Source organism: Cherax quadricarinatus, chromosome 24, assembly GCF_038502225.1.
Source record: "Cherax quadricarinatus isolate ZL_2023a chromosome 24, ASM3850222v1, whole genome shotgun sequence".
Classification (NCBI taxonomy): domain Eukaryota; kingdom Metazoa; phylum Arthropoda; class Malacostraca; order Decapoda; family Parastacidae; genus Cherax; species Cherax quadricarinatus.
Window position 1 is genome coordinate 42,537,452 of NC_091315.1, and position 24,497 is coordinate 42,561,948.

Consider the following 24,497-nt stretch of genomic DNA (forward strand, 5'->3'; position numbering starts at 1 on the left):
GAGTGAGAGTGAGGCTGAGAGTGAGGGTGAGAGTGAGAGTGAGAGTGAGGCTGAGAGTGAGGGTGAGAGTGAGGGTGAGGGTGAGAGTGAGGAGCAGAGGAAGTTGTAAGACAAGAGAGGAAGTGAGCAGAAGGAAAAAAAGCTAATTTATAATCCTGAAATGTTACTAACCAAAGATAACCCATGATAACCCATGATAACCCAAGATAACCTATGATAACCCAAGATAATCCATGATAACCCAACATAACCCATGATAACCCAACATAACCCATGATAACCCAACATAACCCATGATAACCCATGATAACCCAAGATAACCCATGATAACCCAAGATAACCCAAGATAACCTTTGATAACCCAAGATAATCCATGATAACCCAACATAACCCATGATAACCCAACATAACCCATGATAACCCAACATAACCCATGATAACCCAAGATAACCCATGATAACCCAAGATAACCCAAGATAACCCATGATAACCCAAGATAACCCATGATAACCCATGATAACCCAAGATAACCCATGATAACCCATGATAACCCAAGATAACCCATGATAACCCAACATAACCCATGATAACCCAAGATAACCCAACATAACCCATGATAACCCAACATAACCTATGATAACCCAAGATAACCCAACATAACCCATGATAACCCAACATAACCCATGATAACCCAACATAACCCATGATAACCCAACATAACCCATGATAACCCAAGATAACCCATGATAACCCAAGATAACCCATGATAACCCAAGATAACCCAAGATAACCCATGATAACCCATGATAACCCAAGATAACCCAAGATAACCCAAGATAACCCATGATAACCCAAGATAACCCATGATAACCCATGATAACCCAAGATAACCCAAGATAACCCATGATAACCCAAGATAACCCATGATAACCCAAGATAACCCATGATAACCCATGATAACCCAAGATAACCCAAGATAACCCATGATAACCCAAGATAACCCATGATAACCCAAGATAACCCAAGATAACCCATGATAACCCAAGATAACCCATGATAACCCATGATAAACCATAACCCAAGATAACCCATGATAACCCAAGATAACCCAAGATAACCCATGATAACCCAAGATAACCCATGATAACCCATGATAACCCATGATAACCCATGATAACCCAACATAACCCATGATAACCCATGATAACCCATCATAACCTAAGATAACCCATCATAACCTAAGATAACCCATCATAACCTAAGATAACCCATGATAACCTAAGATAACCCATCATAACCTAAGATAACCCATCATAACCTAAGATAACCCATGATAACCTAAGATAACCCAAGATAACCCATGATAACCCAAGATAACCCATGATAACCCAAGATAATCCAAGATAACCCATGATAACCCAAGATAACCCATGATAACCCATGATAACCCAAGATAACCCAAGATAACCCAAGATAACCCATGATAACCCAAGATAACCCATGATAACCCAAGATAACCCATGATAACCCATGATAACCCATGATAACCCAAGATAACCCAAGATAACCCAAGATAACCCAAGATAACCCAAGATAACCCATGATAACCCAAGATAACCCATGATAACCCATGATAACCCAAGATAACCCAAGATAACCCAAGATAACCCATGATAACCCAAGATAACCCATGATAACCCAAGATAACCCATGATAACACAGGATAACCCAGGAAAGCCAGTAAATATATAGTCAGTCTTTTATTTACCATAATCTGCAAATGTGAGCATCAGAGAGAGAGAGAGAGAGAGAGAGAGAGAGAGAGAGAGAGAGAGAGAGAGAGAGAGAGAGCAATAACAAAAAAACTAGAAGAGGCAAACAAATACAAGACAACGATAAATGGAAGCCAAGTATTTTGATCCATAGCGCACTCAGCTCACACACTGAGGTCCGGAGATCGATCCCCCGGTACGGGTGGAAACATTAGGACGTGTTTTCATAAGACACCTGCTGTCCACGTTCACCCATCAGTAAAATAGGTACCTGGGTGTTAGTCGACTGGTGTGGGTCGCATCCTGGGACAGAACTGTTATAATTTGCCCGAAATGCTCTACAAAACAAGGGACTTTCTATATAGTAGTATGTCATTGTTGAAATATAATTATTATTATTATTATTGTTGTTGTTGTAAGTGAACAACCATAGAATGTGGTCGATTATAATCAGTGAACAGAAAACGAGGAAGGGGAAGGAAATAAAGAGAAAACGAATAGAGAGAAAAGAAGGTTAAACTAAAATAAAATGAGAGAGAGCTAAACAAGCTGTCAGCAAGGACAAGACTGAACTGACAGACATATAACAAACTAAAACCAAGAAAACAAGAGGAACAAAAGCTAAGCGAAAAAGGAAGAGAAATAAGTTATATAAAAAGAGAAATGAAGGAAATAAACGCGAAGAAAAGAAAGTGGCGAGAGGAAAATAAATGTGATAAGAATAAGTTTGTTACAGCAGAGAACATCTGACATCACAGTATGTACTGAAGGTTGATCATTATTTCTGTAATAATAACAATAATAATAATAATAATAATAATAATAATAATAATAATAATAATACAACTTAATATGCTTTTATTCTACAGTTTGGTAACTAGTGACTAAGAATACCATATACAGTATTCGTATGGGGCAACACCACCACAAGATATTACAACGTGAGGGAGTGTCCATGTATCACATGTGAACATTCACATATCCGCGGTTACGCATGTGTATGAGGATGTCTTACTTATTTTGCGGATGCGGTTGCATATGCGGATATCTGTTTATAGTAAAATGCAGATGCGGATGTAAGAAATTGTGCGGATGTTCCTCGAGTGTGGATGCGGATATCCGATAACACAGATGAACGCAGTTTCTAGCAAGATATGATCACGTTATGTTGAAGTGGCATTATGTGTACATATTATAGAAGGTGACACCACAGGGAGACTCAGGTCACTTTGACTTTTTTGGGGGGTTATCCTAGGTAATTTACACTGTGTGATAATTGTATTTAAATGTACCTGTACCTAAATAAATTGCTAGAAACAATTCTGCTGCCTTTGTTGTTGTAGATAAATGATTCAGAAAACTTACAAGTTGATTACCTGGAGAGAGTTCCGGGGGTCAACGCCCCCGCGGCCCGGTCTGTGACCAGGCCTCCTGGTGGATCAGAGCCTGATCAACCAGGCTGTTGCTGCTGGCTGCACGCAAACCAACATACGAGCCACAGCCCGGCTGATCAGGAACTGACTTTAGGTGCTTGTCCAGTGCCAGCTTGAAGACTGCCAGGGGTCTGTTGGTAATCCCCCTTATGTGTGCTGGGAGGCAGTTGAACAGTCTCGGGTCCCTGACACTTATTGTGTGGTCTCTTAACGTGCTAGTGACACCCCTGCTTTTCATTGGGGGGATGGTGCATCGTCTGCCAAGTCTTTTGCTTTCGTAGTGAGTGATTTTCGTGTGCAAGTTCGGTACTAGTCCCTCTAGGATTTTCCAGGTGTATATAATCATGTATCTCTCCCTCCTGCGTTCCAGGGAATACAGGTTTAGGAGCCTCAAGCGCTCCCAGTAACTGAGGTGTTTTATCTCCGTTATGCGCGCCGTGAAGGTTCTCTGTACATTTTCTAGGTCGGCAATTTCACCTGCCTTGAAAGGTGCTGTTAGTGTGCAGCAATATTCCAGCCTAGATAGAACAAGTGACCTGAAGAGTGTCATCATGGGCTTGGCCTCCCTAGTTTTGAAGGTTCTCATTATCCATCCTGTCATTTTTCTAGCAGATGCGATTGATACAATGTTATGGTCCTTGAAGGTGAGATCCTCCGACATGATCACTCCCAGGTCTTTGACGTTGGTGTTTCGCTCTATTTTGTGGCCAGAATTTGTTTTGTACTCTGATGAAGATTTAATTTCCTCATGTTTACCATATCGGAGTAATTGAAATTTCTCATCGTTGAACTTCATATTGTTTTCTGCAGCCCACTGAAAGATTTGGTTGATGTCCGCCTGGAGCCTTGCAGTGTCTGCAATGGAAGACACTGTCATGCAGATTCGGGTGTCATCTGCAAAGGAAGACACGGTGCTGTGGCTGACATCCTTGTCTATGTCGGATATGAGGATGAGGAACAAGATGGGAGCGAGTACTGTGCCTTGTGGAACAGAGCTTTTCACCGTAGCTGCCTCGGACTTTACTCTGTTGACTACTACTCTCTGTGTTCTGTTAGTGAGGAAATTATAGATCCATCGACCGACTTTTCCTGTTATTCCTTTAGCACGCATTTTGTGCGCTATTACGCCATGGTCACACTTGTCGAAGGCTTTTGCAAAGTCTGTATATATTATATCTGCATTCTTTTTGTCTTCTAGTGCATTTAGGACCTTGTCGTAGTGATCCAATAGTTGAGACAGACAGGAGCGACCTGTTCTAAACCCATGTTGCCCTGGGTTGTGTAACTGATGGGTTTCTAGATGGGTGGTGATCTTGCTTCTTAGGACCCTTTCAAAGAATTTTATGATATGGGATGTTAGTGCTATTGGTCTGTAGTTCTTTGCTGTTGCTTTACTGCCCCCTTTGTGGAGTGGGGCTATGTCTGTTGTTTTTAGTAACTGTGGTACGACCCCCGTGTCCATGCTCCCTCTCCATAGGATGGAAAATGCTCCTGATAGGGGCTTCTTGCAGTTCTTGATGAACACAGAGTTCCATTAGTCTGGCCCTGGGGCAAAGTGCATGGGCATGTCATTTATCGCCTGTTCGAAGTCATTTGGCGTCAGGATAACATCGGATAGGCTTGTGTTAATCAAATTTTGTGGCTCTCTCATAAAAAATTCATTTTGATCTTCGACTCTCAGTCTGGTTAGCGGCTTGCTAAAAACTGAGTCATACTGGGACTTGAGTAGCTCACTCATTTCCTTGCTGTCATCTGTGTAGGACCCATCTTGTTTAAGTAGGGGCCCAATACTGGACGTTGTTCTCGATTTTGATTTGGCATAGGAGAAGAAATACTTTGGGTTTCTTTCGATTTCATTTATGGCTTTTAGTTCTTCCCGCGATTCCTGACTCCTAAAGGATTCTTTTAGCTTAAGTTCGATGCTTGCTATTTCTCTGACCAGTGTCTCCCTACGCATTTCAGATATATTGACCTCTTTTAGCCGCTCTGTTATTCTTTTCCGTCGCCTGTAAAGGGAGCGCCTGTCTCTTTCTATTTTACATCTACTCCTCCTTTTTCTTAGAGGAATAAGCCTTGTGCAAACATCGAGTGCCACCGAGTTAATCTGTTCTAGGCATAAGTTGGGGTCTGTGTTGCTTAGTATATCTTCCCAGCTTATATCGGTTAGGAATTGGTTTACTTGGTCCCACTATGTTTTTGTTATTGAAGTTGAATTTGGTGAATGCTCCCTCGTGACTAGTCTCATTATGTCGGTCTGGGGCTCCACGCATACATGTCTGAACCTCAATTATGTTGTGATCTGAGTATAATGTTTTTGATATGGTGACATTTCTTATCAGATCATCATTGTTAGTGAAGATGAGGTCTAGTGTATTCTCCAGTCTAGTAGGCTCTATTATTTGCTGGTTTAAATTGAATTTTGTGCAGAGATTTAAAAGCTCGTGTGAGTGTGAGTTTTCATCAGAGCTGCCCTGGTGTTATTACTGCAACAATATTATTTGCTATATTCCTCCATTTTAGGTGCCTTAAGTTGAAATCCCCCAGGAGCAAGATGTTGGGTGCAGGAGCTGGAAGATTTTCCAGACAGTGGTCAATTTTTAACAGCTGTTCCTGGAATTGCTGGGATGTTGCATCCGGAGGCTTGTAGACTACCACAATGACTAGGTTTTGGTTCTCGACCTTTACTGCTAAAACTTCCACTACATCATTTGAGACATTAAGCAGTTCTGTGCAAACAAGTGACTCTGCAATGTACAGGCCAAACCCCCCCCCCCCTTTTTTGCCTGTTCACTCTGTCACATCTGTATAGGTTGTAACCTGGGATCCATATTTCGTTGTCCAAGTGATCCTTTATGTGGGTCTCAGTGAAAGCCGCGAACATTGCCTTTGCCTCTGCAAGCAGTCTACGGATGAAAGGTATTTTGTTGTTTGTTGCTGGCTTTAGACCCTGTATATTTGCAAAGAAGAATGTTATCGGACTGGTGGTATTGTTGGTACTGGGGGGGGGATTTTTTTTTCCGGCATTAGTATCTGTATCTGTTGGTTTGGAGTGGAGGCCATCGACTGTGGTTCCACTCCAGGAATGACTGGATTTGGTGTACGATTTCTGCCATTTCCTGCCAGTTTTTTTTCCTTCCTGGCACTAAAAAACCTCTCCCTCTTGAGTGGCTGTGGCTACCCAGGTTTTCCCATGGCCTGGATGTTTTGTATCTTTTTGTCCCCTTTAGATGGTATGCCTGGCAATTGTAGTAATATTTGCTTCTGGTTGTGTATATTGCGACCGCTGGTAACTACAGGTTATATGAAATTTATTTATTTATTTATTTATTTATTTATTTATTTAAAAATTTGTGCACACATACAGAGGTACAAAAAATACAGAAAAGAGCAGTATGCCAAAGCCACTTATACTATGCATAGCATTACGGGCTGGCTTAAAATTAACTTAAGATGAACTAAGCAATGATGACATCGGTGATAAAACTTTAATGTAAACAGATTACTATAAAGCACAAGTGAGTATTACAAAGACAGGTCATATGGTTGTATGCATTGTTGTACATTCAGTAGAATGGAGTATTCTGTTAGGTAGTGTATTTAAAAAATAATAAAGTTAGATTGGGTTTTAGGTTTAACATTTATGTGATATAATTGTGAGAAACATTTAAGATATACAATTTATAAGGTTCAGTTATTCAGTATTTATTTGGTTTTGGGTGAGTAAGTGATCTTTGAGAAGAGACTTGAATTTATAAACAGGTAGTGTTTCTTTTATATTTACAGGTAATGAGTTCCAGATTTTAGGGCCTTTTATGTGCATTGAGTTTTTGCATAGTGTGAGGTGGACACGAGGAACATCAAAGAGTGATCTGTGCCTTGTGTTATGGTCATGTGTTCTGTTGAGGTTGGCAAGGAGATGTTTGAGGGGAGGGTTAATATCAGAGTTAAGTGTTCTATGTATGTAATAGGTGCAGTAATAAGTATGAATGTTTTGTATGGTGAATAGGTTTAGTGTATTGAATATTGGTGGAGTGTGCTGCCTATAGTGAGAATTTGTTATCATTCTAACTGCAGCCTTTTGTTGGGTAATTAGTGGTCTGAGATGGTTACTTGTTGTTGAGCCCCATGCACAAATTCCATAGGTGAGATAGGGGTAAATAAGAGAGTGATATAGGGCCAGGAGGGCTGACTGTGGAGCATAGTACCGTATCTTCGATAGTATGCCTACAGTCTTGGAAATTTTCTTAGAAATTTGTTGTATATGTGTATGAAATTTGAGTCTATTATCAAGGTGGATTCCTAAGAATTTTCCCTCTGTTAGCTTTGTGATAGGTGATCCGTTTATCATTATGTTAAGAGGGACATCTGTAGCTCTGTTACCAAACTGAATGAAGTAGGTTTTGTCAATGTTTAGTGTAAGTTTGTTAGTCCTCATCCAGGTAGATATTTTCTGTAATTCTGTATTTACAGTATTGGCTAGCGTGACTGGGCTTGGGTGGGAGAAGACGTATGTAGTGTCATCTGCAAATAGTGTGGGTTTGAGTAATTGCGAAGCATTTGGTAGGTCATTTATGTATAGGAGAAAGAGAAGAGGGCCAAGGACACTTCCCTGTGGGACACCAACTGTAATTGGTTGTGCAGAAGAGTTTGCCCCATTTGCATACACATATTGGCTTCTGTTGCTGAGGTATGACTTGAGGTAGTTGAGGGAGTGCCCTCTTATACCATAGTGTGACAATTTTACGTGGAGCAAGTCATGGTTAACTGTATCAAAAGCTTTACGTAAGTCAATGAAGATCCCCAGTGGGACTTCTTTTTTCTCTATTGCAGTGTATATATGTTCTAGCATGTGTATAATAGCATCATTAGTATTTTTATTTGGCCTGAATCCAAATTGGCAGGGGTTGAGTATGTTTTGGGAGATAAGGTAGGAGTAGATTCGTTTATGAATTAATTTTTCGAAGATTTTTGAGAGAGGGTGTAAGTTGGATATTGGCCTATAGTTATTCAACTCTGTTTGGTCTCCTCCTTTGTGGATCGGGGTGACCCTTGCTATTTTGAGTACTGTGGGGAAGGTGGAGGATTCAATGGATTTGTTAAAGAGTGTTGCAATGATTGGTGATAGCACTTGTGACACTTTTTTGTATATAAAGGGTGGTAAGGTATTTAAATCTCCTGCCTTGTTTTTTAGCGTGTTGATAATAAGGGAGACTTCGTATGGGTTAGTCGGAGCTAGGAACAGTGTGTTCGGGTAGTTGCCAGTGAGGTAGTCATTTGGTGGGGTATCTGAGCTTGGGATTTTATTGGCAAGGTTTTGTCCTATAGTGGAGAAGAAGTCATTGAGTCTGTTTGCTGTTTCTGTTGGTGGGAGTTGGGGTTCATCTGATTTTGCTAATTTTATTTCGCTATTTCGTGATATCTTTTTTGTTCCTAGAATTTCTGATAGGGTTTTCCAGGTCTTTTTTATATCACCTCGTAAGTTGGATAATCTGTTCTCATAATACAATTTTTTTGCCCTTCTTATCAGGCTGGTTAGGATTGACGAGTAACGTTTTGTTTGGTCTCTGGTTATGTGACCCATTCTGTACTGTTTTTCATATTGGTGTTTTGTATTTATGGATTTGAGAATGCTGGGTGTTAACCAGGGACTGTTCAGTCTCTTAGCTGTCATCTGTTTAGTTTTTTTAGGGCAGTGCTTGTTATAGAGGTATTGGGTCTTTTTTAGAAAATTATTAATACATTCGTCAATATCTGTATAGATTTCTAGCTCAGTGTGCCAGTCAATGTTTGCTACTGCTGTTGTGAAGTTATTAATGGCTGCCTCATTGTGAAGTCTGAAGGTGACTTTAGTAGTGTCTTGGGGTAATTTACCAAGAGTTGTTATGAGAAAAGTAGGGTAGTGGTCTGTGGTATTATCTGTAATTATGCCTGATTTTAAAGGGGATATGGTGTTGGTCCAGATGTGGTCAAGTAGGGAAACACTAGTCTCTGTAACTCTTGTAGGTTTTGTTACTGTTGGTAGCAACATACAGTTTCTCATTGTGTTTGTGAATTCAGTAACGTGTGGGTCCTGGTCTTGCAGGAGATTTATATTGAAGTCACCTGAGAGTAGTAAGTGATCTTTGTTCATGCGTGCATCAGTTATCATACTTCCTAGGTTTTGACTAAATTGGCTAATGTTTGACTGTGGAACTCTGTAAATGTTTATCAATGTGAGAGGTTTTTGTAGGTATTTGGATTTGAATTTGGCTATTATATATTCCCCATGTTCATCCCTTGTGCAAGTATTAGTGATACATTCTAGTTGGTCTGAGTAGTATATGGCTGTGCCACCCCCTTGTTGGTCTGGCCTACAGTTGTGTATGGCTGTGTAACCAGGAATGGCATAGACATCTGTACTATCAGGCTTTAGCCAGGTTTCAGTTAGTGTAATGATGGACATATTGGCATGTAAGGAATTTAGTAATGCTATGAGGTCATCGTAATGCTTGCTTAAAGATCTGATATTGTAGTTAAAGATAGTTATGTTGTTGTTGGCACTGAGAAGTGCCTTTGATTGTTCTGCAGTGTAGTAATTACAGTAACTGTTTGAATCATTTAAGTCATTAAATAAGAGGTTGGTATCAGGATCAATGCTTGTAATCATAAGATTTGTAGTGAATCTATAGTTAGAATTAAGTATAAAACAAAGTAAATAGTCTTAAGCTAAAAAATAGCACCTGAATTATTTAACAAATTCACAGTATACGTCTGGTATTTCAAGAAAAAAGAAACTAATGAAAGTCACTCCACTCCACTAAGTACCATTATAATACTGGTTAGTTGCTACTACAACACTGTATTCTGCTATTCACTGGTATCACTAGATTATATGCGAGTACACTAGCAAGCCAGGAAGATTATTAAAAACAGCTGACCTGTGGTAAGTTTCTGGCGACTTCTGGCACCTGCCTCTATAGGCTTATCACTTCATTTACAAATTCACCTGTTTTCAAATGACACTTTAGCCTTTATCAACAATATACTAGGGAGCCACTGTAGTATACACTATACACTATGTATACTCAATGTTATCAGGGAGACTTTCTTTCCTCTGACACGAAAAGTTCAATTATTATTTTTTTCACACGGGACACAGGCCTATGATTCCCCTCTGGCAGTAGACTCTGCTAGGTAGTGCACACTAATTCTCCTTTTTTGACTCAGTATATAATGTTTTCGGCCCAAGATTGGTTCCAGGCGCTAGAGGGATGTATCGTATAGGATTGATGACACAAATTGAAGTTCTAGCACGTAAGAGCGACCGTGAAAACACCAGAAAACCCGGAGCACAATGAGGCACGCTGACACTCTGTCACGCTGACACTTGTGCAACACTTGCTGGTGTAAAGCTTCTACAGTATAGATACCCAAGTGTTGTACAAGTGTCTCATTCATAAGTACTGGTACTCACCTTTTTATGGTTGCTGGGGTCGAGTCATTGCTCCTGGCCCCGCCTCTTCACTGGTCGCTACTACGTCCACTCCCTGTTCCATGAGCTTTATCATACCTCTTCTTAAAGCTATACATTGATCCTGCCTCCAATACATCGCTCTCCAGACTATTCCACTTCCTGACAACTCTATGGCTGAAGAAGTACTTCCTAACATCCCTGTGACTCATCTGAGTTTTCAACTTCCAGCAGTGACCCCTTGTTGCTGTGTCTCATCTCTGAAACATTCTGTCCCTATCCACCTTGTCAATTCATCTTAGTATTTTATATGTCGTAATCATGTCCCCCCTCTTATCCCTCCTGTCCTCCAGTGTCATCAGGTTGATTTCCCTTAACTTCTCCTTATAGGATATACCACTTAGCTTCGGGAATAGTCTTCTTGCAAGCCTTTGCATTTTCTGTAATTTCTTGACGTGCTTGACCAGGTGCAAGTTCCATACTGGTGCTGCATACTCCAGTATGGGCCTGACGTACACGGTGTACAGTATCTTGAATGACTCCTTACTCAAGTGTCGAAACGGTATTCTTAGGTTTGCCAGGCGCCCATATGCTGCAGCAGCTATTTGGTTGATGTGTGCCTCAGGAGATGTGCTCGGTATTATACTCACCTCAAGATCCTTTTCCTTGAGTGAGGTTTGCAGCCTTTGGCCTTCTCCCCCTAGCCTGCATTTCGTCTGCGATCTTTGACCCTCCCCAATCTTCAATACTTTGCACTTGGTTGGGTTAAACTCCAGTTGTTGGATCAGGCTTGCAGACTGTCCAGATCCCTTTGTAATCCTACCTGATCCTCATCCGTTTGAATTCTCCGCATTAGCTCCACATCTCCCTCCCGTCATACTTCTGCTACCTTCTCGTAATTTAATCTCCAGTAGGTTTGTCTATATATGTACCTTTCATGTTCCTGTAGTTGTATCCGTACTTATATATGCACCTATGTTTGTAGCAGTGCTTGTACCGGTAGTGTTTCAGAAATGACGGGCAGGCACTGCAGGCAACGCTCTCAACGCTCTTGTCTAAAATGTGTCCACCAGCAAGGGTGGACACATTAGACGTGTTTTCTTACACGTGTTGTCCCCGTTCACCTAGCAAGCAAGTAGTACCTGTGTGTTAGTCGACTGGTGTGGGTCGCATCCTGGGGAACAACATTGTAGGACCCCAATGGAAAAAAGAGAGACAGTCCTCGATGATGCACTGACTTTCGTGGGTTATCCTGGGTGGCTAACCCTCCGGGTTCAAAATCCTAACAAAAATCTTATCTCTTATCTTAAGGCAGAAAGGAAAACAGTGAGCAACGACAGGCCAACACTGCAGGCAGAGAAGTAGGCAGGAAGACGTCTTCTGTAAGTCTTCTGGAGGGTGTTCCGGGAGTCAACGCCTCCGCGGCCCGGTCCATGACAAAGCCACGTAGTGGATCAGGACCTGATCAACCAGGATATTACTGCTGGCTGCACGCAAACCGACGTATACGAACCACAGTCCGGATGGTCAGGTACTGACTTTAGGTGCCTATCCAGCTCCCTCTTGAAGACAGCCAGGGGTCTATTGGTAATCCCCTTTATGTATGCTGGGAGGCAGTTGAAGTCTTGGGCCTCTGACATTTAATATGTTGCCTCTTAGCGTACTCGTGGCGCCCCTGCTTTTCATTGGGGGGATGTTGCACCGCTTGCCAAATCTTTTGCTTTCATAGGAAGTGATTTCCGTGTGCAGATCTGAGACTAGACCCTCTAAGATTTTCCAAGTGTATATTATCATGTATCTTTCCCGCCTGCGTTCCAAGGAGTACAGGTCAAGGGACTTCAACCATTCCCAGTAATATAGGTGCTTTTTTTTTGTACTTATACATGCAGTGAAAGTTCTCTGTATATTTTCCGGGTCTGCAATTTCGCCTACCTTGAAAGGCACCGTCAGTGTACGGGGACAGAGGGCGCAGTACAGTGTAGTTCTGAGTTATATACAAGGGGTGGATGTGCCATGAACTCTGGTCATTATGGTGCTCTCTTGAAGCACTTAGAGCAAGACCTGAGCTTCCCCACACTGGCAATACAAGCCCTCCTTGTTGCCACAATAACACAGCTTGTGAGCTGGTGAAGAAGTGTTGGTTATACATCACCTTGCTGGCTAATGTTACCCAAGAGAAGGTGGGTGAAGAATGGTTTGATGAAGAGAAAGGACGTGTTATCTGTACCAGAAGTATGCCTCAGCAAGTAAACCAACAAATAAAATAACAGCGTCAACAAAAGCAACAATAAGAACAGAAGCAACACAAATAATCACAACAAAAACGGTAATTACAATAAGAGAGAGACCTACAACAGCAGTACCTGAGAGAGCTTATAACAAAAAACAGGAACAACTTGAACATAAGTTAGCACAGAGATGGTGAAAAAATGTAACTAAGATAAAATTACGATCTTACTCCGTCACTCAGGATGTTGTTCTTAAATACTGGAGCATGTCCTTGCTTGGACCTAATAATTATTATGTTGGTTGTAATGTAGAAGGAATGTGTAGATTAGGTAAGGTTCGTCAGGAAACAGGGCAAGTGTTTCCCGACGCAGGCCTTAGATGACGACCCGCCATTGGCGCTTTTGGTCATCTGACCGAGGCCTTCCGCTGGCTTACCGGTCCACCCCTTGAAAAATTATGGCCATAGTTATAACCATTTAGGATAGGAATGTGTAGTTTAGTTGAAACCCTGAAGTTGGTAGTGGTCGTATTTTGTTGCCAGAAGCATTGGGAAAACTCATTCATACCCGCTGTTGAGACGCTCTTGGTCATTTGATCGTGGTCTTCCGGTTATCGACTCCGTTTAAGAAATGACTTCGAAGAGCGAGTTCATTATGGGCAGCGTGAGTGAACATACTGTCATGAAAGCAATGACAGCCCAAATAGTTGACACATAGTTGGCATTATCAGTTCCTTCCTTGGCTCTTTTAATATACAATTAAGAGTTCATGTATCTACAGGTTTAAAAAAAAAACATGAGCACAGAGTCTAGCATCAAAGAGTTGTGGGTGTCATTCTTCACTCATTCTTCTGATGCTCATTGATGATGGTTTGTTGATTGTTTGTCTAGAGATCACGATTGATGAGAAAGATAAGGTGCAAGTTTTAAGTGACAGCAGTGTCACATCACTCACGGCAGCACCTCACCTTCCTGTCTTCCTCCAGTGTTTCTCGTGAAAACTAATAAATATCTTTCAAGTTGCTGCTGGCAGCCATTAATAACGAGGCAGCAGACTGGGTGGCTACACTCGCCCTTCACCTTAGTTTTAACCTAACCCGACCTTCACCTAAGTGTTTACCCGACCCTGACATAGGCGTTTACCCGACCTTGACCTGACCTTGACTCGGTCTGGACTGGACTAGAGCTTAATTTGGCATTGGTCTTGGCCAGGCCTTGACATGACCTTGACCCAGTCTGGACCGGGGTTTGATCTGCCTTTGACCTTATATTCAGTTATACTCTTATATTCAGTTATAAGAAAGAACATAAAAAAGAACACTGTAGCAGGCCTACTGGCGAGGCAGGTCCAAGCCTCCTACCGGCTTAAGCCAAGCCAACCTAGTCAGATCAGGTCACATTCACATAAGGAAGGAGCACAACATCAGACCTAGTAGCACAAGCTAGTCAGGTCTAACTCACACCCACCCGCACCCACTCATGTATTTATCTAACCTATTTTTAAAACTACACAACGTCTTAGCTTCTATGACGGTACTCGGGAGTTTGTTCCACTCATCCACAACTCTATTACCAAACCAGTGCTTTCCCATATCCTTCTTGAATCTGAATTTTTCCAGCTTAAAACTATTGCTGCGAGTCCTGTCTTGGCTAGATATTTCTAGCACGCTATTTACATCCCCTTTATTTATTCCCGTTTTCCATTTATATACCTCAGTCATATCTCCCCAGAGGATAAAATTGTTAAGTTATACCATGAATTAAAGAAAGATCCTAGACTTCACTTTACGAAAGCAGACAAAGCAAATGCAGTCTCCTTACTGCAAGATTGTTGGTAATTATGGACAAGGTAGATTATAGTGGAAAAATAAACATGTTATGAGACGGGGAACTTACGTGCCATTTAAGACGTTCTCCAGTAATTGCTTTGAATTCCTCGTTTCCAAGTTTTAAATAGTTTATTAAAATTACAAATTATCAGCTAAGTAATGTGAACTTATATGTTGTCTTCCTTCTTATAAAATATTTTAGCGTTGATATTTTAAAGTCAATTAGATGAGAAATTCTTTAATTATTGAATGGAAATCAATATCGATGTTTAATGAAATACGTAAACTGGGCCTTATAGACTTATGGATAACAATAATAACGCTAATTTTGCTGTCTGGAAAGCACTCCAGGTCTGAAAATTTGAAGCTGATCAGAAGAGTCATTCTCCAGGTGTCACAGGGATTCTGAAGATTTCAAGTTTTATGAACTAAATTAGTATAGTGGCAAACTTGCTCGTACGTAAACTAAACTTAATGTTCACTGTCCTCACTGTCAGATGCAGTAGTTATTATTATTATTATTATTATATATATATATATATATATATATATATATATATATATATATATATATATATATATATATATATATATATATATATATATATATATATATATAAGCCAATCAAAAAAGGTAGACTCATATTTAATATGGTTTAATCAGAGTAAAAATTTCACACTATTTTACAGATAAAATTGTCAGACTTGCGGCTACACATCTGAATTTCACATACTGCCGTTGTTGTACTTGGAGGTTCACTCTGTTACCACCATGGAAGTTATCACAGCCATTCATGGAAGCTGAGAATAGGTTATACAACATTGCTTACAGGGCACCTGCAAATGCAATTACTCTCAGAATTTTGTCGTAGTTACCGTACACCACTGTTGAAAATTTGAAGCCAATCTGATGAGGCCTAGTGTTTTGATAGAGATGAAAGCGAAAGTCTGGAGGAAGAAAAGGAAATTTGGGTAATCACTTAAAGGTCCTCCTTCAGGGATACCTAAAAATAACCTTAAATATGAGAGTTTTCTGAACGAGAAGTCAGGCAGATGATAGTGGTAGTGCTGATGGTGGTTGTGCTGGTGGTGGTGGTTGTGCTGGTGGTGGTGGTTGTGCTGGTGGTGGTGGTTGTGCTGGTGGTGGTGGTTGTGCTGGTGGTGGTGGTTGTGCTGGTGGTGGTGGTTGTGCTGGTGGTCGTGGTTGTGCTGATGGTAAGGCTGATGATAGTGGGTTGTGGGAGGGGTGGTGTAGGTGGTGGTGGAACACCTTCAGAAGGTACTCCCGAGGGTGGTGTTAGGTAGCACTGAGATTCTTCCTCGGGGAGTATGGTGGAGTACATTCTTCTCCACACCCCCTGAAGAAGACTCTCAGAGTGCAGGCATTTCACTTCCTTTGAACATTACACTTGGTAACCCCCACACTTTCTTCTGCTCTCCAAGCTCCGAATTCTCTTTATAATATTCATACAACACATTGTCCTCCAACACAACATGTCCACTGCTTACAGTCTCCTTACTGCAACGTTTAAAACCCATGCCTGACGCCTATACTAGAGTGTTGGTACCACTATACTCTGGTACCTTCCCCATGTCTTTTTTTTGAGTCACCTCGTCTTTTATAGACCCATTAACAAACAAGTCAACTCCCAAATATTTGAACACATATACTTTCTCCATACTTCCCTCTTTCAATATGATATTCAGTTAGCAAACTGTAACTTGTGCAGCTCAGTAACGATACAAACTGACTTGTGCAGCTCAGTAACGATATAAACTGTGACTTGTGCAGCTCAGTAACGATACAAACTGACTTGTGCAACTCAGTAACGATACAAACTGTGACTTGTGCAACTCAGTAACGATACAAACTGACTTGTGCAACTCAGTAACGATACAAACTGTGACTTGTGCAACTCAGTAACGATACAAACTGACTTGTGCAGCTCAGTAACGATACAAACTGTGACTTGTGCAACTCAGTAACGATACAAACTGACTTGTGCAGCTCAGTAACGATACAAACTGTGACTTGTGCAACTCAGTAACGATACAAACTGACTTGTGCAGCTCAGTAACGATACAAACTGTGACTTGTGCAGCTCAGTAACGATACAAACTGACTTGTGCAGCTCAGTAACGATACAAACTGACTTGTGCAGCTCAGTAACGATACAAACTGACTTGTGCAGCTCAGTAACGATACAAACTGACTTGTGCAGCTCAGTAACGATACAAACTGTGACTTGTGCAACTCAGTAACGATACAAACTGTGACTTGTGCAGCTCAGTAACGATACAAACTGACTTGTGCAGCTCAGTAACGATACAAACTGTGACTTGTGCAGCTCAGTAACGATACAAACTGTGACTTGTGCAACGCAGTAACGATACAAACTGTGACTTGTGCAGCTCAGTAACGATACAAACTGACTTGTGCAGCTCAGTAACGATACAAACTGTGACTTGTGCAGCTCAGTAACGATACAAACTGACTTGTGCAGCTCAGTAACGATACAAACTGACTTGTGCAGCTCAGTAACGATACAAACTGTGACTTGTGCAACTCAGTAACGATACAAACTGACTTGTGCAGCTCAGTAACGATACAAACTGACTTGTGCAGCTCAGTAACGATACAAACTGTGACTTGTGCAACTCAGTAACGATACAAACTGACTTGTGCAGCTCAGTAACGATACAAACTGTGACTTGTGCAGCTCAGTAACGATACAAACTGTGACTTGTGCAACTCAGTAACGATACAAACTGACTTGTGCAGCTCAGTAACGATACAAACTGTGACTTGTGCAACTCAGTAACGATACAAACTGACTTGTGCAGCTCAGTAACGATACAAACTGTGACTTGTGCAGCTCAGTAACGATACAAACTGACTTGTGCAGCTCAGTAACGATACAAACTGTGACTTGTGCAGCTCAGTAACGATACAAACTGACTTGTGCAGCTCAGTAACGATACAAACTGTGACTTGTGCAGCTCAGTAACGATACAAACTGTGACTTGTGCAACTCAGTAACGATACAAACTGTGACTTGTGCAGCTCAGTAACGATACAAACTGTGACTTGTGCAGCTCAGTAACGATACAAACTGTGACTTGTGCAGCTCAGTAACGATACAAACTGTGACTTGTGCAACTCAGTAACGATACAAACTGACTTGTGCAGCTCAGTAACGATACAAACTGTGACTTGTGCAACTCAGTAACGATACAAACTGACTTGTGCAGCTCAGTAACGATACAAACTGTGACTTGTGCAGCTCAGTAACGATACAAACTGACTTGTGCAGCTCAGTAACGATACAAACTGTGACTTGTGCAACTCAGTAACGATACAAACTGACTTGTGCAGCTCAGTAACGATACAAACTGTGACTTGTGCAGCTCAGTAACGATACAAACTGACTTGTGCAGCTCAGTAACGATACAAACTGTGACTTGTGCAGCTCAGTAACGATACAAACTGTGACTTGTGCAACTCAGTAACGATACAAACTGACTTGTGCAGCTCAGTAACGATACAAACTGTGACTTGTGCAACTCAGTAACGATATAAACTGACTTGTGCAGCTCAGTAACGATATAAACTGACTTGTGCAGCTCAGTAACGATATAAACTGACTTGTGCAGCTCAGTAACGACATAAACTGACTTGTGCAGCTCAGTAACGATACAAACTGACTTGTGCAGCTCAGTAACGATACAAACTGACTTGTGCAACTCAGTAACGATACAAACTGACTTGTGCAGCTCAGTAACGATACAAACTGTGACTTGTGCAGCTCAGTAACGATACAAACTGACTTGTGCAGCTCAGTAACGACATAAACTGACTTGTGCAGCTCAGTAACGATACAAACTGACTTGTGCAGCTCAGTAACGATACAAACTGACTTGTGCAACTCAGTAACGATACAAACTGACTTGTGCAGCTCAGTAACGATACAAACTGTGACTTGTGCAACTCAGTAACGATATAAACTGACTTGTGCAGCTCAGTAACGATACAAACTGACTTGTGCAGCTCAGTAACGATACAAACTGACTTGTGCAGCTCAGTAACGATACAAACCTTTCTTCCTGGCAAACATACCAAGGATGAAAGTCTGAATTCATTCAGAAGAAGCATGCCCCAGCTATCATATAAATTACAAAAATTTAGAGCATTGACAAATTTATTCGCACACAGACTAAACTTAATAGGTATTATCCTAGCTATAAAATATATCAGTCATTAGATACTGAAGACTTTTGGAAAAAGCAGACTCACCTATATTTACCATGATTTAACAGGAACAAAAATTTGTCACTATTTTAGACATAAAATTGGCAGATGTGCATCAACACGCTAGAATTTCACCTTGTCATCGTCGAGTTAGGAAGTTAATGTTTGAAGTTACGCAGCAGAGGTTCAAAGAATTTATCAGAACCATTCCAGAGTGCTGGGAATGGGTCCAATAACTTATGTCTTAGAGAACCCGCACATGCCAGTTATTCCTACACTCTTGCCCTGTTTACTGTACACCAGAGGTGAACGTTTGGAGCTGATCGGATGAGACTTTCTCGTGAAAGCCTCACCCGAAAGAAAAAATCAGGCAATCATTTAGGGACACAAGAATCTTCAGTCCTCAAGTCAGAGAACAGATGAGGTTTGAACCCATGGCCTGTGAGTCCTAAAACTCACAGGCAAGTAAGTTTGCTTGCAGTGGTGTTATTAGGATTTCGTGAAACTCAGTGTTTCCCTACAACCACTGCAGGTCTGACCCGAGGATCTCCAGTACACCTACAAGAGGAATCAAACACTCTTCCCAAAATATCTCGATAGTATTCAAACCTACACCCTTCCCTGCTCCCTAGCTCCACCAGTAGTCTCCTCCTCTTCTCCTCCTCATCCAACCCCTTTTCGGCTTCTCTACTTCCTCTTCGACTTCCCCTCTTCCTCCCCCTCCTCTTCCCGTATCCTCTCCTCCACCATATCAAAGGCCCAGGGGAGGAAGGTGGAGTCAACACAAGCGTCGCGCGGCAGCACTTGCGTAGTATCGTGGGAATATGTGGCGCCAGCGTAGCCACCGCCACATAACTACTGCACACACACTACCCACCTCATTATCATACCAGACTCGCTGCTGTTGGGAGTAGTAGAAGGAGGTGGGGGTGTGGGAAGGATGAGAGGGTAAGGATGGTGGGTGAGGTGGTCACATCACAACGCAACAAGCACACACACACTAACATGAATACAAACAAGACCTGTACAGTGATGAAGGAATCGCCGTGACACTGTGGGATACCAACCCGTGATCTCCCCTGCCTGTGGTAAACAGTCTCTTAGTGTACCAGTTCTCCTTGACTCACTGGTCTCTCAGTGTTCCTGACTCACTGGTCTCTCAGTGTTCCTGACTCACTGGTCTCTCAGTGTTCCTGACTCACTGGTCTCTCAGTGTTCCTGACTCACTGGTCTCTCAGTGTTCCTGACTCACTGGTCTCTCAGTGTTCCTGACTCACTGGTCTCTCAGTGTTCCTGACTCACTGGTCTCTCAGTGTTCCTGACTCACTGGTCTCTCAGTGTTCCTGACTCACTGGTCTCTCAGTGTTCCTGACTCACTGGTCTCTCAGTGTTCCTGACTCACTGGTCTCTCAGTGTTCCTGACTCACTGGTCTCTCAGTGTTCCTGACTCACTGGTCTCTCAGTGTTCCTGACTCACTGGTCTCTCAGTGTTCCTGACTCACTGGTCTCTCAGTGTTCCTGACTCACTGGTCTCTCAGTGTTCCTGACTCACTGGTCTCTCAGTGTTCCTGACTCACTGGTCTCTCAGTGTTCCTGACTCACTGGTCTCTCAGTGTTCCTGACTCACTGGTCTCTCAGTGTACCAGTCTTCCTAACTCACTGGTCTCTCAGTGTACCAGTCTTCGTGACTCACTGGTCTCTCAGTGTTCCTGACTCACTGGTCTCTCAGTGTTCCTGACTCACTGGTCTCTCAGTGTTCCTGACTCACTGGTCTCTCAGTGTTCCTGACTCACTGGTCTCTCAGTGTACCAGTCTTCGTGACTCACTGGTCTCTCAGTGTACCAGTCTTCGTGACTCACTGGTCTCTCAGTGTACCAGTCTTCGTGACTTACTGGTCTCTCAGTGTACCAGTCTTCGTGACTCACTGGTCTCTCAGTGTACCAGTCTTCCTGATTCACTGGTCTCTCAGTGTACCAGTCTTCCTGATTCACTGGTCTCTCAGTGTACCAGTCTTCCTGACTCACTGGTCTCTCAGTGTACCAGAATTCCCGCCTCACTGACGCTACCTACCTGGAGGTTACCTGGAGGTTATTCCGGGGATCAACGCCCCCGCGGCCCGGTCCATGACCAGGCCTCCCGATGGATCAGGGCCTGATCAACTAGGCTGTTACTGCTGGCCGCACGCAGTCCAACGTACGAGCCACAGCCCGGCTGATCCGGCACTGACTTTAGGTATCTGTCCAGCTCTCTCTTGAAGGCAGCCAGGGGTTTATTGGCAATTCCCCTAATGCTTGATGGGAGGCTGTTGAACAGTTTTGGGCCCCGGACACTTATGGTGTTTTCCCTTAGTGTACCAATGGCGCCCCTACTTTTTATTGGGGGCATTTTGCATCGCCTGCCCAGTCTTTTACTTTCGTAGGGAGTGATTTCTGTGTGCAGATTTGGGACCATTCCTTCCACGATTTTCCAAGTGTAAATTATATATCTCTCCCTCCTGCGTTCCAACGAGTACAAGTCAAGTGCTTCCAAGCGTTCCCAGTAGTTAAGGTGCTTGACAGAACTTATACGTGCAGTAAAGGATCTCTGTACACTCTCTAGATCTGCGATTTCACCTGCTTTGAATGGAGATGTTAATGTACAGCAGTATTCCAGCCTAGAGAGAACAAGTGATTTGAAAAGGATCATCATGGGCTTGGCATCTCTCGTTTTGAAAGTTCTCATTATCCATCCTATCATTTTCTTTGCACGTGCGATCGTGGCACTGTTGTGATCCTTGAAAGTGAGATCCTCAGACATTACTACTCCCAGGTCCCTTACATTATTTTTCCGCTCTATTGTATGGCCGGAGTCAGTAGTATACTCTGTTCTAGTTATTATCTCCTCCAGTTTTCCATAACGGAGTAGTTGGAATTTGTCCTCATTAAACATCATATTGTTTACCGTTGCCCACTGGAAAACTTTGTTTATATCTTCTTGGAGGTTAACCGCGTCCTCAGCAGATGACAGCCTCATGCAGATCCTAGTATCATCCGCAAAGGATGATACGGTGCTGTGGTGTATATCTCTGTTTATGTCTGATATGAGGATAAGGAATAAGACGGGGGCGAGTACTGTGCCTTGTGGAACAGAGCTCTTCACTATGGCAGCCTCCGATTTAACTCTGTTGACCACTACTCTTTGTGTTCGATTTGTTAGGAAGTTGAAGATCCATCTCCCCACTTTCCCAGTTATTCCTTTAGCACGTATTTTATGGGCTATTACGCCATGATCGCATTTGTCAAATGCTTTTGCAAAGTCTGTGTATATTACATCTGCATTCTGATTTTCTTCCAGTGCATCCAAGGCCATGTCATAGTGATCCAGTAGTTGTGAGAGGCAGGAGCGACCTGCCCTGAACCCATGTTGCCCTGGATTGTGCAGATTTTGGGAATCCAGGTGATTTGCAATCCTGCTTCTTAGCACTCTTTCAAAGATTTTTATGTGGGACGTCAGAGCTATTGGTCTATAGTTCTTAGCTAATGCTTTGCTGCCACCTTTATGGAGTGGGGCTATATCCGTTGTTTTAAGTGACTGTGGAATTTCACCCATGTCCAAGCTCCTCCTCCATAGTGTACTTAGGGCACGCGAGAGGGGTTTCTTGCAGTTCTTAATGAAAACAGAGTTCCACGAGTCTGGGCCCAGGGCTGAGTGCATAGGCATGTTGTCAATGGCTTTTTCGAAATCTATTGGAGTTAGGGTAATGTCGGAAATCTGGCATACATTTATGAAGTTTTGAGGCTCATTCATGAAGAAATCATTTGGGTCGTCGATCCTCAGACCGATTAGTGGTTCACTAAACACAGAGTCGTACTGGGATTTCAATATTTCACTCATTTCCTTGTTGTCATCTGTGTAAGTCCCATCCTGTCTGAGTAAGGGCCCGATACTAGATGTGGTATTTGCCTTGTTTTTGGCATATGAAAAGAAATATTTTGAATTTCTTTCAATTTCACTAATAGCTTTAAGCTCCTCCTGCCTCTCCTGGTTCCTGTAAGAGTCATTTAGCTTAAGTTCGATAGTTTCCACTTCCCTGGTCAGCGCCTCCTTTCGTGTATCAGATATTCTACCACTCCTGAGGAGCTCAGTGACTCTTCGTCGTCTTCTGTAGAGGGGGCGTCTTTTTCTCTCCAGTTTACTCCTGCTCTTCTTCTTTCTTAGGGGAATATGCCAAGAACATGCTTCGGCTACCAGGAAGTTGATCCTTTCAAGGCACTGGTTGGGATCCATGTCATTTAAGACATCTTCCCAACATGTTTCGTTTAGGACATGGTTTACCTGGTCCCAGTTGATGTTCTTGTTGTTGAAATTGTATTTTGTGAAGACACCTTCACAAGTACATGCATTCTGCTGTTCAGGACCCCTATGCATGTACGTCTGGACTCCGATTAGATTGTGATCGGAATTAGTGGTTTTTGATATTCTTATGTCTCTTATCAGGTCCTCATTATTTGTGAAGATAAGGTCAAGTGTGTTTTCTAGTCTTGTTGGCTCCACTATCTGCTGGCTTAAGGTGTGTTTTTCGCAGAGACTTAGTAGCTCATGTGTGTGTGACCTTTCATCTGCGCTACCTCCGGGGATTGTTTCAGCTATAACATTATTTGCTACATTCTTCCATTTTGTATGCCTTAGGTTGAAATCACCAAGCAGTAAGATGTTTGGGGATGGAGCTGGAAGGTTTTCCAAACAGTAATCGATTTTCAGTAGCTGTTCCTTGAACTGTTGTGAGGTTGCATCTGGTGGCTTGTATACAACCACAATGACTAGGTTTTGGTTCTCGATCTTTATTGATAGAACTTCAACTACCTCATTTGTGGTGTTCAGCAACTCCGTGCAGATAAGGGACTCTTTGACATACAGGCCAACCCCCCCTTGTTGCCTGTTTTTTCTGTCGCATCTAAAAAGGTTGTAACCACTTATCCATATTTCACTGTCAAAGTGATCTTTTGTGTGAGTCTCTGTGAAGGCTGCAAACATTGCATTAGACTTCACTAGAAGTCCACTGATAAAAGGTATTTTGTTGTTGGTGGATGGCTTAAGGCCCTGTATATTAGCAAATATGAGCGAGGTTGTATTCTGTGTTTGTTGGGGGGATTTTGTTATTGGCATCAGTAGTTGTAATTCTGGAGGGCCATGGGTGGCCACTGGCTGCGCCTCCAGTCCAACAAGGCTCCAAGGTGGTGGACTATTTTTGTTATTTCCTTCCATTTTCTTTTTTCGTTTCCTGCCACTAAAAAATCACCTGGAGTTGGGTTGTCGTAGCTACTATTGTTTGTCTTGTGGGGTCTGTGCCTCCTGGTCCCTTTTAGAAGGTATGCAGGGCACTCGATGTTGTAACACTGCTTCTGGAGGACCGAGGAGTGGCACATTTTTGGGTGAAAGAAGGTACAGGAAGAAGAACGACACACTCCTTTAGACAGGATGTCGCTACATTTTTTGGGATGGTCAAAGTTGCATGTCCCATTTTTTTCCCCTGTTATTCCATGCTTACAGATGCCCCA

The 24,497-nt window shown here is 42.3% G+C and overlaps 1 protein-coding gene across 2 annotated transcripts in view; it reads right to left on the bottom strand.

The window, feature by feature from the left end:
• Positions 1 to 24,497, bottom strand: part of Galphai (G protein alpha i subunit) — a 160,670-nt gene that overhangs the window by 118,564 nt on the left and 17,609 nt on the right. Inside the window, exon 2 of one of the 2 annotated variants that reach the window (XM_053779756.2) lies at positions 15,588 to 15,659. The exons of the other annotated variant lie outside the window; for it this stretch is intronic. The gene's annotated coding sequence lies outside the window, so the exon portion shown is untranslated. The remainder of the gene's footprint in view (positions 1 to 15,587; positions 15,660 to 24,497) is intronic. 2 annotated transcript variants of the gene reach the window in all.